Here is a 16,346-nt window from a genome sequence, read left to right as displayed (position 1 = left end):
TTTTTTTTTAATTTTTTTAACGTTTATTTATTTTTTTTAGACAGAGAGAGACAGCATGAACGGGGGAGAGTCAGAGAGAGAGGGAGACACAGAATCTGAAACAGGCTCCAGGCTCCGAGCTGTCGGCACAGAGCCCGACGCAGGGCATGAACTCACGAACCGTGAGGTCATGACCTGAGCCACCCAGCTGTCTCATCCATCTTTTTTTGAATACTATGTTCTCAGGTTCTCTGAGACATTGCAATAGCCCAGGTTCTTCTTACTCTTGCCCTTACTTCACTGACACACATGTATTTATTGGAGTGCCCTTTACTCTTTGATGACTTTCAGATGACTGAGTTTGGACTGCCCCCCGAGTTCCAGGGTAGTGTAGCTAATAGTAAACTTATACCTACACAGACATCTAACAGCATCTCAACCTTTCCTTTGTTCAGTCTTCCCCTTCTTTCCCCCCATGCCCCAAGCCTACTTTATTTTCAGATTGGCACCGCCTGGTTATTTAGGTCAAAAGTCTAGGAGTCACTCTGCTTTACTCTTACATTCCCTATCCAACATTTAAGTCCTGATGGCTCAGTGTCTAAAATATATCCTGAATCAGCTCCCTTACTCTCACTTCAATGTTACCACCACGTCCAAGTGGCCATCATCTCTCACCTGAACTACTTACTGCAAAAGCCTCTGTATTTCACTCTTGCCTCACAAAGCGAACTTCGGCTAACCTCTATAAATCATCTTTCTCTTCCCCAATTAAAAACAAAAACAAAAACAAAAACTCAGCGACTCTCTTATCATATGAATAAAACTGGAATTATCCATCATGTTTCAGAAGGTCCTCCATGAACTAGTTTCCAACTCTCTAAACTAAGGCTCAGCTAGACTTCTTTCTGTCTCTAAAAATGACCAAACAAGTTTTTGTTCAGAGCCTCTGAACTCTATATACATACTTCTTGGAACCCTCCCCGACTTCTCCTCTACATCTTTGCATAGCTGCTTTCTTCTCATCTTTCTGGTCTCAATCCAGTTATCAGTAAGTCCTTCACTGCTAATCCAGCGAACACAGACCTCAGACATTCTGTGTCACATCTCTTTATTTTACACCCTTCTGATCATTTACCATTAATTTTTTTTGTTTCTGTGTTTTTTGATATTTACCCCTGTGGTCATGGCACGATTCACCAATGTACCTCTAGGTCCTGGAAGGTACATATGAGTATATGTTGACTGAATGAATAGAAAAAAAAAAGAAAGATGCTATAAGCAAATTTTGAAAATTATATTTCAAGATCATTTCCACAGTTATGCACTGACCAAGCATGCTTCAATTCTGCACTGCTCATTACACTAGAGTAAGTAAAAGATTCTAAGCATCTGCTCCACAATTTATTCTGCTCTCAGGCTAGCAGTTGACCAATAAAAAAGAACAGCTGAAGGTGCCACTTTAAGCAGTCCCCAGGCAGATCCATTCCTATTACATTAACCTCAGGGGGTTTAAGTCCGCCCAAGGACATCTCTGAACAGGTCAGCTTCAACAAATGTCTGCTTCAAGCTGTAAAGTTCTAAAAGAATAACTACAGTCATTCTGGTACACGAGTATGATCTAGATTTAGATTGCTTTTTTTTCGTTTTAACTGAAGCACTTTGAATCCTAGACCCAAAACAGTTTTCGGCATAAAAACAAATGCAATGCTAAAGTCAATGATTGTGCCTTATCTCAAACTACATATAATTCCTGGATAAGAAAGATAATTATTTTGGTTATTCAGGAGCCAGTATTCACTTCTGCTTGAAAAAAATATATATATATGATGAAAACCTGCTTTACAACCTTGATGAATGTAAAAGATTTAAGAGGTAAAGAGAGTTCAGACAGTTAAAAGACCTGGGTCCAAATCGCTTTAGTAATGTTGAGCAGATCACTTCACATCGAGTTCTGCACTCTTAAATGTCATCATACGTTTTAAATCCATTCTGTCCCTCCATTCAGAGTGACTCATGGCCACCCCAAGAAGCCCAATTCTATCTTTGAACAGCTCTAACCCACAGAATGCTTTCTGGACAATCTTATGTTTATAACATGAGGAATTGAAACTATAAACTGCCTGTTTCCTTCTAGTATAAACATCTATAAGGGAAATCCTTTAGTAGTGTATTTCTATTTTTATGAAATCATAATTTCATTCAAGGTGAGCAGAATTACTGCCAAAAATAAAAAGCAAATTTCAAAATATATGTTAGAGCCAAAAATATCTAGGAAAAAATTCATCCTGGGTGCTTCAGATTATGGGATATTCTATAATATTGAATTTAAAAGGGATACATTTATAAGGTAAAACACAGTTTTATAATTTCAGCTGACCTGACTATAGAATTAGAAAAAAACCTCTATGTTTAAGTTAAAAAAGGAAGATAAGATATAACAATAAAAAAAAAAGAAACACAATTCATTTACCTCATTGTCAAGTCTAGTTAGGATTTTCACTTAATATACTGTAGTCCTTTTGACAGTGGAAGAAATGAAATAATTTAAAAACACTTAATTCTAATCATACAGAAAATTCTTCTTCCTTCTGTTGGGTCCCTGCATGTCTGACTCCCATATTTAAATCTTCAGGCCTGATTCTACTTCCATGATCCTGTCTTAGTATTTCAAATGTAGATTGAAAGCCTCCCTCACTTAGGAAGACATTTTGAAATTTTTACTTCCATGTTTGTGTTTTTTAGGGGGTAGTCATTCTTCATTATTTTCAGGGTGCCTGGGTGGCTCAGTTGGTTAAGCATTTGACTCTTGATTTCAGCTCAGGTCACGATCTCATGATTCGTGTGTTCAAGTCCTGTACTGAGCTCTGCGCTGATGGTGCAGAGCCTGCTGGGGATTCTCTCTCTCTCTCCTTCTCTCTCTGCCCCACCCACCCCACTCACTCTCTATTTCTCTCTTAGCATAAATAAATAAACTTTAAAAAAAAACAAAGAAAAAAGAAAAGAAAAGCTTTTTTTCCGTTGTCTCAACAACGGTCCTTCTCTAACACATTATCCTCTCACATCTAAGATACAAGCCTTTGACTTTATAGTTCTCTTCACCTGTAATGCCCTCTCCTAACCACTTGGTTCTTTACCTGATTCCTTTTCCCCAGAGGTTCTTTTTTTTTTCCCCCCCCCCACCTTTGCTACTTTTTTTTTTTTTTTTACTATTTTTAAAGTTTCAGTTTAATCATGAATTCTTAGGGGATAAAGTTCTTGCCGGTCTTTCCCTCCTGGAGACACAGTGAATCACATCTTCTCCCTGACTGTTTTGCTTCTATACATATTTCTGCCCTTTTCCTTATACCACTAAATGGACACTATGAATTTCATACCTCTGTAAAAAGTATCACGTCTTATTGATCATGGGTCCTTATCATGCATTATATGACTGGTACATTTTGGGTTCTCAAAAAATATTTTTTTTAGTAAATTCATAAATGAATGAGTGAATGAAATGAATGAATAAATAGGGGACCAACTAGGTTACTTATTTTCTTTATTTTCACTCTTCTGCCCAAACTCCAAACATTCCTTGGGGTGAGTTAGAATAAGTTCATCTTCTGAAGCAACTTTTTTAAGTGGCTTCCCAATAATGCTAAGCAGCCAAAGATCGTTACCTAAGCCTTGCTTTGCTGTGCTATTTCATTTGTTTCTTGTGGCTTCAGTAATCTCTACAGGCTTCTACCTCTTCTACACTAGTCCTGCTAGATTTTTTTCCCTAAAGAAAGGCTTTATGTATGTCATTCCGTGATTGGAACTTCTCAGTGGTTCCACACTACCTATTACAAAATCCAAACTGCAGTGCACAATAATCAACAACACCACAAAGTCTGGCCACTACCAACATTTGCAGTTTAATTCCCCACCCTTTTCCCCTTCAGAAACTCTCCTTTGTCCTCGTATTCATTACTAGTCTCCCAAATTTCCACATTTATTTATCACTAAGAAGTTTTCTGTGACATTTTTTCTATAACAAACACTCCCCAAACACACTAATCGTACTTATTTTGTATTTGGCTTATTTATTATATTTATTCTCTCTTAAACTTAGAAAAATAAGGTTCTTGACTAGACTTTCTTTTTATTTTCTTTACTTCTGTATTCTTATGGCATAATAGACTTCTCTCTCTCTCTTTTTTTAAGTTTATTTATTTTGAGAAAGAGAGAGAGAGCACAGGCAAAGAGAGAGGGAGAGGGAAAGAATCCCAAGCAGGTCCACACCATCAGCACTGCGCCCAATGGGGGGCTCAAACTCACAACCATGAGATTATTACCTGAGCTGAAATCAAGAGTCAGCACTTAACCGATTGAGCCACCAAGGTACCCCATAACAGATTTTCTAGTATATAGTATTTGGTTGCTTAAATGAATGAATATACCAAGGTGTATCTTAAGGCTAGTCTCCCCAAATGCCTTATATAGTAACTTGAAATGTTAATAAATTATATCAAAATGTTAATACCCATTTTTGTGTGTTTCATATTAAATAACTATACTTTAGTACCTTTTAAATTTCTTTGATTATTGTGTATATAGATGTTTAACTTTGCATGGTATTTTTATCATGATATTTTTCTTTTTCCTAAATAATTTGTAAACTTGATAAGGACAAGAGTTATGCCCAACATTTCACGCCATCCCTACCAAATTTGAATGAAATATGTTATAGAAATTTAAAGTTGACCAAACATTTACAGATCATCTCATCTGCCCAGAGTAGCACCAGTTCTTACCAATATCTAAAACATAGTGGAACATAGTGGAACATAGTGGAACCTATAATCTAGGTTCAGATAAGCAGTGAGTGCCTCATTTTTTTTATGTTTGTTTATTTTTGAGAAGGCGGGGAGGGGCAGAGAGAGAGGGAGACACAAAATCTGAAGCAGGCTCCAGGCTCTAAGCTGTTAGCACAGAGCCTGACACAGGGCTCCAATTCACGAGCCGTGGGATCATGACTTGAGTTGAAGTTGGACACTCAACCGATGGAGCCACCCAGGTGCCTCGTGGGTTTCTTATTTCTTGCTAAACCTAGTGTGGATTTTAAAAAAAGGCAGTTTCCCCTCTTTCCCATTCTCTTCATTCTTAATTGGGGGAAAGTGACAGAGGGGATTTATATTGTGTTCTGTGACTTAACCAATATTGATTTCTTTCATGCACCGTCCGTATTAGCTGCAGTAGATATGGCTCATGGCTGAGACAAAGCCCGATTGCTCTCTCTGGCTGATTTTGCCTCATTTTAGACTCCACTGACTCAAGCTGGGAAGTATCTTCTCAGTTGCACCATCCATTCATGTTGGGCATTTCTCTTCTAACTTTGCAAGATGATATTCTCTGACAAAATGTGCCCCATAAAAGGTAACTTCCTGGTATTCAGCATCTATGCCTCATGAAAACTGAGGGCAACTTGGGGAAATTCACCTAAGATCCAGATAATTTTACCAGTCATTTTTGCTACATTTCAGCTTTATTTAGGGATGACCCAAGAGTTAACTGTTCTACTGCCTTAAAAAAGAGAGATATCGTTACCTCTCTGCCCTTCCTGTACCTCCAACATGTAATTATATATATCTATATATCTCTATATCTCTCTCTATATATCATCTATATATCTATATCTATATCTATATATATATCTATATATCTATATATCTATCTATATATATATCTATATATCTATATCTATATCTATCTATATATATCTATATATCTCTATATCTCTATATATATCTGTATATCTATCTATATATATCTATATATCTATATATCTATATATCATCTGTTGCTTATGAAACCAAAGCCTTGAGAGAAAAAATGGATAATTTCTTCTAATTTTTTAACTCTTCTCCCTTTTATCTTTCTATCATTTCTCAAGGGGAGGAAAAAATTTATGTTTTTTTTTTTCTTCTTAATTTTCCCATGCTAAAATGTTTATTCTATATAATAACACAGCCTCAAGGCCTGGATGTCATGGATGTAAAAGGTATCATCTCTGGGCAAGAGTCTTACAGTTTGGAAGAGATAAGAGTGCTAAGTTAATTTGGACAATTTTTATTTTCCAGCATTTCATAATTCTCACATATATCATCTTATTGCATGAATTATATGTCAAAATTGGGTGTTACACTTTTATTTTAATTCCTTCTGTAATAAATCTTAGTCTGCCACACTTTCCAAGAAGGCGAAGGACTCTGGCCAAGTGGGTCAAACGACTCATTCTCAAAAAGATAAAGGTACATTAAAATGTTAATAATTTAAAACTATTAATCAATTTACTATGTAATATCCTGACCACGGCTGTATCTTATAGCTAGGTGAGACTCAAGTCCTGATTTGGTAAATGACTTTTCCAAAGACACTCATTTGATTATGAGTACAGGCAGGATTTATACCCAGGATTCAATATTCTTATTCCCATTTGGGTTTTGCCTATTTGTTACCAGGCAGAGAAAGAGGAAAAAAAAAAAAAATAGTTGCCTTAGGATGCTCAGAATAAAAACAGATCCTCGCAGAAGCAGAAATGCAGAATAATTCTGAGTATGTCCTTTTCATTCTCACAAATCTTTCCTAGATTCCTTATTTCCTAATAACAAATGTCCTACTCATTAGGCATCTGAAGAGAAATGTTAAGACAGACTCAGCTGAAAATATTTAGAATAAAGCAGTTTTCCTTACAGCAGTAAAATGTATTATGTATTAGCATATGATCAATTGAAACTTTAGTAAGTGATACAATTCTCTAGGCAATGAAATACTATCTTTATCTTAAATTTTGTAGCAAAATTTCAGTGTGTGATAGGATTTTAAAAAACATGAGAATGGTATTATATTTTTCAAGCCAAATGAAAGTCCTTGAAAGACTTACATGAAAATATTTTTGAGATTATTTAATTTTTGCTTTTTGAAACAAAACTTTTATTTTTTTTATTTTTTTAAATGTTTTAACGTTTATTCATTTTTTGATAGAGAGAGACAGAGTGTGAGTGGGGGAGGGGCAGATAGAGAGGGAGACACAGAATCTGAAGCAGGCTCCAGGCTCTGAGCCTTCAGCACAGAGCCTGACACGGGGCTTGAACTCATGGACCATGAGATCATGACCTGAGCTGAAGTCGGACGCTTTACTGACTGAGCCACCCAGGCATCCCTGAAACAAAATTTTTTAAATGCCATCTAGATTAATCTGTTGAGTTCCCTTGGAGATAAATATTGGTTTATAATTTAATATTATACATGCTTATTTAATATTATATGTGCTTAATTAGTACATTAGATTCCAGGTGACCTACAATAAGGATATTTAGACCCAAATCAGAAGGATTTGATTTAAAGACAAATTTCTCTGGGTTGTATAGGTTAATGTAATTCACTTCTTAATATCTTTTTTTTTTCTTCATTTTAAAATAAAAAAGGCAGGACTGGCAAATATCTAAGTTTCTTTTCTAATTTTAATATTCAGGGTTATTTTTGTTCTATTACTTTGTGACCTCTTCACAAGCTTGTTAAAGGATTGCTTTTGGACTTGTAAGGATTTTAACCACCATCTAAACACACACACACACACACACACACACACACACACACACATCATAAAACTAATGATACTAGGCACATATATTTAAATCTCTAAAGAATTCTGGGTTAGGTCATTTTTGTTGTTTTTGGTGTTACCGAGGGCATTTCATCCGTTTGTATATTCGTTTTAAAACTATAAAGCTAGACTTAAAAGCTAGATTCCAAATACAGTAAAGAATAAACAATTGATAAACTAGATAGCATTTCACAAGTGTAAAAATGCCTAAAATCACATTTTACACAGAAATAGAAAATAAATACAACAGAATAAGTTAACTCACTCTTCCTAGTTAAATTATCAGGGAGTTTCGCAACTGTGTCAGAGGTAAGTTTTCACATTACTAGTACAATCAATTTTAAGTGAAATATTTAGTAGAAAGAGCGTATTTCTTTCACATATGAGTGTGTGTGCATGCAAGGGCAGAAGAGGACTGAGAAAAGAAGGTTGAGGAAAAGGTGGAAATGGCTTCACTCAACCAGCTGTCTTCCTTGAATTGACCAGTTTCGCATAAAACTGACTTAAGACTTAGCATTTGAGCTGAAACGTGATAGCTTTTTTTTTTCTAATTATGGTAACATATTACCACTAATGTAAAAGCATGGAAGTCTCACATGAAATCCTAATATGGAGAAATAGGTATTGCCTCGTGCTGTTGATGGAGCTGTTTTCTGTATAGAGTGTTTAAGGAAGCTGAAACTTGAGTTTCGTGGGCCCCCTTGAATCCAGTCAGTCAATCCACTTTTAATAACTTAACCTGTAAAAATTATGAGGATTTACATAAAGCTTTATGTGTAGGAGAAATTCATTATAACGACCCATAGTGAACAACACACGGAATCGTGTTCCATATTCAAAATCACATCTAGATTATATTGATAGTAAATTATTTGATACATTATTAAAATTGTTCACTACTTGTTATGTGAACAGAACCAGGTTACAAAACTACCTAATGTAACCACTGCATATATGGGCTTATGGAAACAGACTTGTGTTTTCTGGGGAAAAAAAGTGTAGATATATACACTGAAATTTTAATCTCTCTCAGTGACGGAAATTTGAGGTGTTTTTCCACATTTCTTACAAATGCAAACTTTTCTTCACTGATACACACACATGTATACAGAACTAGAGATGATCACTCCAACATAAGTATAAATTATGAGTCAAATAAACAGTATGAAAGTCCATAAAAAATAGGAGAATAAGTATTTGGAAAAGATATAATTTTGAAATCTTAGTAGTAACGTCATGAACATAAGTATACACAGGTACGTCCTAAGATTTCTGAAACTTTAACAAACATCAAATCTACAACCCCCCCCCCCTTTTTTTTTCCTCATTCAGTCCTGTAAGAGTATTTCCTTTGCTTGGGGGAAGATCTCTTTTGGGGGGGGGGGAATTCTAAATAAGCTCATTTTTTCCACAGAAGTAAACATCCCCTTTTTGTTTGAAAATCCTTGGTGGAAATTTAGATGAAGAAGCTCAATTAGAGCTCGATCACACTGTTAATTTTTTACTTGAGTGGTAGCCGCACCTCTGGGAACAAAGGGAAGTAATGGAAAAGGAAAAGTGTCTTTGCTCCCTGTGCATGTAGTCTTTCCTACGGCTGTAAACAATTCTGCATGTTTGTGGATGCAATGCTTTCTCATGTGGACAGCCGTTCCCAGGAGTGGGTTGAAATACAAGACTGTAGGAAGAACCTGCAGGTACCATCATAGTCTCAGCTCGACCCGGCTAGATTAGATGGACTTTCAACTTGGACTGGCCTCTTTCTGACCTATAAGTGGCATAATTTGGAGTGCTGCTGAACCACATATTGTGAGACACCTGACCTGTTTTAAGCCATGAGAAAATATTCTAACCTTGTCATTGGAAGATTCAAGTTTTCATGAATTATCTTCAAAGAAATCTGCTTGGAGAAAGGAAATAAGGATGGAGATAGAGATTAAACGTAGGGTAAGTATTATTCTCTTTAATCAAACTTAAACATCCAGGAAAAAGATGTGCTTGGGGCACTTTTGTTGTTAGAGGACAGATTGACCCTGACTAGGAAGGTCAATTTGAAGAAGTTCAGAAGGACCCTGAAAGGCAAAACAAGAAAATGCGAATAGAGAACTTATCAAAAAAAATAATAATAATAATAACATCGAAATAGAGTGATGTAGGTAATTTCTTGTATTTACCATTGGCTTCGAACTTTTTATAATTTCTTGTTAAGAAGTGGAGGCTGTTCTTTGCTATTCAATGCTTGTGGTCAGGACTTTTTGGCAGATTACAAGTTAACAAGAAGGTTGTGACAAAAAAAAAAAAAAGACAAACTAAATATGCAAGGCACTCAAGGAAACATCTCAGGGAAACTTTAAGTAGACACAGATATACTACTGTAAGTATAACAAATCACCAAGGTTTTTATTTAAAACTAAATAACTTACTTATATGTTTATTTTATGGTCACAAAAGACAGCACATCCATGACAATTTTCATACTAAATAAAGTGGGGAGCACTCACAGTAGAAACATGAATATAAATAATTCAATATATTTAAAATATTCTGGGAAGTCTTTTTCTTCTTTAGTCATTCAGCAAATTATAATGCTCCCTGAGCTACTTACGTATTTTTAGGCTTCACTTTATTTGAGAGCACAACTTCAGGTATTTGTGATTCACAACACAGATCTTTTATAAAACCTTAGTCCTACCTCACTACTGAATCTTCTTCCTCCAATTCAAAATTCCATACACACACACACACACACACACAGTCCACTAAATGCTCATCTGAATCGACATTTATATACCTTTTATTCACAAATATTGTAGAGATTAAGAAATGAATAAAGTTGCATTTCTTTTTATGAGTCCTAAAATATATTCACAAGCTGTTCCATTTGTCCAGAATTTCTGAGTTTGGCCACTAAGTGTAGTTGAACTCTTTCATCCTTTACCACTTCCATTAGAGTCAGTAGCATTTATGGTTTTATAAATTCACCATACTTCACTTCTCCACCAAAGAATAGTATCAGAAAGTAGACTCCCAACACTGAAAACTTTAATAATTTTGTATAGGTCCTTGTTTGTAGCACACTGTATCGCACATTTTAAGGGAAAAAATTTAGGTTAGACCATGCTTCTGATTTTAGTTTTAATATTTTAAATAATAATACCTACAATTATACTACCCCCCCCTTTTTTTACCATTCCCAAGGGCTAATCTGCAATACCAACAAAATTCATTTTCTGATATGCCAGCTTCATTTTTATAGCTGTCATTTAAATAATGTATCTATAAGCCATTTGTTCCCTAAAGCAGTTTGCCAAAGGAATTATTGCAGCCTTCAGATACGAATAAGTAAGTTAGGGAGAATAGTTCATCCAAATGCCGAGTGAGACTTTGTTTTTAATGACATCACATCCAGGAGTGCCTGGTGGCTCTGTTGGTTAAGCTACCTACTCTTGATCTTGGCTGAGGTATTGATCTCAGGGTTGGTGGGTACAGTTGGTGGGTTCAAGCCCCACATTGGGCTCTGCTCTGAGAGCACAGAGGCTGCTTTGCAGAGGCCACTTTGAATCCCCTGCCTCCCTCTCTATTGAGACAAAAAGAAAGTGAGAGAGAAGAGAGAGATAGTGACCTGAACCAAGATCAAGAGTCAGATGCTTAACTGACTGAAAAAAAAAATCTGAAAAACAAAGACATCAAACTGAGAAATGTTTACCGAGAAATGTTTGCTCCATGTGGAATTTAACTGATATGCAGATGAATTTTGAAAACACATTACATAAACTCAACTACCTTTCTAATGATAAACCCTAAATGAATTTATTGATAATGTACTTTTTACATACTTTTATATGCACAGTAAGTACTTTTTCTGTACCATACACAGTTTGCCAGTCTACCCCTGGTCAGTTGATATTACTTAAATCCTTTTGATGATCAAATTGCTGCTTTTCCTACTTTCTTCACTGTTTATGATGCATTAAAAATAAGAGAATAGAGGGAGCTCATGGGTGGCTCGGTCAGTTGGGCTTCCGACTTCGGCTTAGGTCATGGTCTCATGTTTATGAGTTGAAAAGCCACATGGAGCTCTGTGCCGACAGCTCAGAGCCTGGAGCCTGCTTCAGATTCTGTGTCCTCTCCTTGCCCCTCCCCCACTCGCACTCTGTCTCAGTCTCTCTCCCTCTCTCTCTCTCAAAAAAATAAACAAACATTTAATAAAATTTAATAAAAAAATAGAATAGAAACGATCATTACATTAATTAAGTCATCACCTTTGTCTTACTTTACTCTCAGTTTTATATCGTGGGCATAATACATAGTTTGAGAAAAAAAAGGAACAGAAGGCAGTAACTTTAGGTTTAAAGAAGCATGTCTGTATAAGTAGGCTTCAGAGAGAATATGGTGCCTAAGGAAAAGCTTAGGAGAAGTATGGGAGGCAAAACACAGAGGTGACAGTAGATAGAGGGGGCTAGATGGAGATTAGTTTTGACAAGTAAATACAGATCCCAAAGGGCCCTGAGAACTGTTTTAAGAACACTGATTTTATTCTGAGTGAAATGGGGGAACTTTGAAGAGTCATGAGCAAAACAGTGATTTAATATAACTTTAGGTTTTCTGAATTACCCTAGTCTCTCACTAACATCATCAAGCATCATCAAGCCTTGGAAAGGTAAAGGATTAACAGGTCCCAGTCACCAGGATGACCAGTGGTAGAGTCATAAACACAATACAGTCCACAACCTGTTACATTCCAACAGTTAGTAATATGGCAAAGCTCGTTGGTGACAAAACCACATGGTCATGTCATTTAGATGTAATATTTTAGACGACTCTGGGACTTATTGAGAATCTATAGAGTCAGCTCTAATTCCTGTCCTATCAGTTAATTAAGAAGAAAGATAAGTCAGTTGAAGGAAGGTCTGTGTCCTTCAGAGAATCATCAAAGTTATTTAATATCATCTAAAGCATGTTGAAGGCAAACCGTCCCGTGTTTGACCAAAGTAAATCTTTGAGTATAGTTCATATGAGGAACTGTGGTGCATAATCCATCCGATTCCATTTGAAAATGTTGAAAAGATTATTAATTCGATGAGATAACTTACATAAACAAACGCAGAAAAGGCATTTTAACAAAAAAGAAAACCTCTTTGAATTCTTTCACCGTGTAGCAGACTTCTGATTTCTATATAACTTCCCTTTCCACTGGTTCTTAATAAGATTAGCCACAGGATTTACTAGTAAAGGGCAAAGCCTGTTCAATAATATCCAGCTGTCCACAGTGAATGTGAAATGGGCCCAGATTGAAATATCTATTCTCACTTTTCACAGACAGCACTTCAATACAGCAAGGTTTATTCTTGTAGCTTTTAAAAAGATGATACTGAGTTAAAATAACCTAAGTTCTTTGGACAGTCCCTGCTATATCTCTCCTCTACATTGATTTCTCTTAGAAAGTCCCATGGTATTGAAAATAAAAAAATTTTAAAAAAAGTGATACTTGTTTATATTGTATGTTTTCCTGGCAGGTTTTTTTGTTTGTTTGTTTGTTTGTTTTTTGTTTTTTGTTTTTTTCATTTCCTGTAAGGGCCTGAGGGTAAACTTAGATTCATGAAGAAGGCAATTCAAGGAGAAAATTATGGAAAATTTTCTAATCTGTTCTTCAGAGCTATGTAAATGTTCAGCATGGAGAGTCCTGTTTGTTGAAATCATATTTTAATATCAATGTGCTGTACCACTAGTAATGACTTTTTAAAAGCCTAGATTTAAAATATTCCTACTTTTATAGAATAAATAAAGACATATGTAAATTTTGCCCTCAGGCCACTCATTCATTTGGTAATTTCTGTACTAGAGAATCTACAATAGTTCAAACGTTTTAAGTAAGCTATATTTTTAAAAGTAAAAAATAAGCTTTCAGTGAGCATTGTTTCAAAAACAAAGTAAAATTATTAGATTAAGTAATAATAATTATAATAAGTATAGCTTGACAATTTAAAAGTGTCTACGATACTTACTGGATTATGGGTTTCACAAAAAGGAGGATTATAGGAACAACTGGGGAAAATTTGAATATGGATTTAGGAAAGACAAAGCAATGTTATTTTATCAGTGTTAAATTCCTTGTGGAGATCATACTGTTAAGATATGGCAGAATGAAGTTTTTTGTTCATTGGAGATATATGCTTAAAATACATATGAAAAGAAAAGATGAGGAGAGAGAAAGAAAGCAAATGTGGCAAAACATTCATAATTGGTGAATCTAGTAAAAGGGTACTTTAAATTTCAAAACTTTCAAAGTGTTCACAAAAATAGTATTAGCTATTTGCCTCAACCAATTATGATTATCAATTATCATTGAGCCAGATTTTCACTATACACTGGGGATATATGGAGGTACATGAAAATGGCTCTTGTCTTCTGATAACATATACTCTAATATGTAAGACAAACATTAAACAAATACAAAGAACTAATTATGGAAATCACATTGAGTAGGGAGAGACACTAACCGAGGTACCAGAGAATAGGAGCGCTTCCTTCAGAGAATGACATGAAAGGTAATATCTAGAATGGGCAAGGTTTGGGGTCGGTGAAGTAGGCTTAGGTAAAAGTGTTTCAGAATGAAAGGAGGAATCATTCAAAGAAGCCAGTGAGTGTTCTTATTTATGTAAATGGCTGTCAGTGTAGGAAACTGACAAGAAAGCTTTGACCCAAATAATTTTCCTGAATATAGCAAATTCCTTCAGGACAAAAAGCACAAATCTATCGTGCTGTGTTAAACATTCCCAACAATGCCTAGTGCAGTCCCAAACAGAGTAAATAGTCAATAAATAATGTTGAATTGAATAAAATTGCCATTTTTTCATTTTATTCAGAATGAATATAATATCAAATTTTTCCACAGCTGAAGTACCTATTGAACATATTATAACAAGTACCATTCAATTCAGTAACCTTGTACTGAGCACCAGCAATGTAAAATATATCCACATTTTACCAGATATATCAAGAAACTGATTAATGTGACTTAAAGTCGTATACGGGTAACTGAAAGCTAAAAAGTTAATTCTACTACATATTACCTATGAAACAGTAGCTGTGTCCTAGTTGAAACAAAGGAAGAGAAAAAAGATACATCATGAAAATTAAGTTTTTAAATAAATATACATCTGAGTGAAAAAATAAACAATATCAAGCAAAAGTTTTAATAATTGCCCAGTACATATTAATTACAACTCTACTTTAAAACAAAAACAAATACAAAATTTAGAAAAACTTAAAAATATCCCCATTCTGGTTGACCCTGTTAAATATACTGAGAAGTATGAGTCAGTATCCTTGTCACTCCAGGCCCTAAAATCTACTGTCAAACTATCAGGGATACAAGTGACATTGGGGCGCCTGGGTGGCTCAGTATGTTGTGCGTCCGACTTTGGCTCAGGTCATGACTGCACGTTGCGTGAGTTCGAGCCCCACATCCGGCAATGTGCTGACAGCTTGGAGCCTGCTTCAAATTCTGTGTCTCCCTCTCTCTCTACCCCTCCCCTGCTCACAGTCTGTCTCTCTCCTGCTCTTAAAAATAAACATAAAAAAAATTTAAATAATAAAATTAACAACTTATAAGTACATAAAAGTATCAAATTTCATGAAACATTCTAAAGCCAGAAAACATTAAAATTAATTCTTGTTGCTACATATCATTTTTGAATTTTTCAAATTATTTTCATGTGCTTTTTGCCTATGAATGGTTTTTGCTTCCTTTAGTTCTGTTGGTCTCACAAATGATCTTCCATTTTTACTCCTCTTTTAGAGCCACCCAAATCTTTGTCCCCAAACCTTTTGGCTTTTTCTTTCCTGGTAAGAAGGGAAGGGGTTAGTTAACTAAGTTAAAGTTTTATCTCTACCAAATGAAATATTTCCATCTTTCCTCCAATAACACCACGTTCTAGAACATGGCAGAGAGTGAGCATGAAGATAACACATATCCTCTGAGGTCTCTGGAAAGGATTACATTCTGCCTCAAGTTGTGTGTTTAGTTAGAAGCCTGTCCCTCAGGCTGCAGCCATGATGATTAGCTAATGGAACTCTTTACAGAAAGACTGAGCTCCTGGGTCTGTTGACTGTTTCTGGATACTGGGTGGATACTGTTTAAGAACTCTTTCTCCCTCGTTGCAGTCCTGTGGGACTCACAAGTGTAAGCCTCGCTGGCCATCAGAGCCAAGCAATGTAGAGGTGTCCTCTGGCAGTGGTTGCCATATAGGAATATGGGCTCTTTTCTGGGTGACACCAATTATGACAGTCTCTGGGGACCAGAAACACAAGTCCCCTGCCTTCTAGCCAGGTGATCAGGAGGCGTCCCTGAGACGTCACCTGCAAAAATATGGGAGATACTGGTTCTGGAGAGCACAGCAAAAGGAGAGCTTGGCAGACACCAGTTTCTGTCCCTGGAGAATGTTCCAGTAGTCTCCTTGGTGTGTGGGTTAAGATAGATGTCTGTCCTTCAGCTCAGTGCTTCAATATATGGAGGTGAGGTTCCTTCACTTCCAACCTGGGCACAATTGGTTGCCTCTGAAATAGGCCCTGGGGTGGATGAGTCAAAGCATGAGACCATTTAAAGCAGTTTCTCAAACTGTCATAGTCTTATGGGTCTCAGGATGCTAGCTCCCTCGGTTTGCAAATTTAGATATTTTGGGTGCTCATCTCTCAAGCATATGTCTCAAAAGTTGAGATGCCCAATGGGGGATTCAACTTT

This window comes from Panthera uncia, chromosome B1 (genome assembly GCF_023721935.1).
Source record: "Panthera uncia isolate 11264 chromosome B1, Puncia_PCG_1.0, whole genome shotgun sequence".
Lineage (NCBI taxonomy): Eukaryota > Metazoa > Chordata > Mammalia > Carnivora > Felidae > Panthera > Panthera uncia.
The sequence above is the reverse complement of the archived record's forward strand: the minus strand, read 5'-3'. Positions refer to the sequence as shown.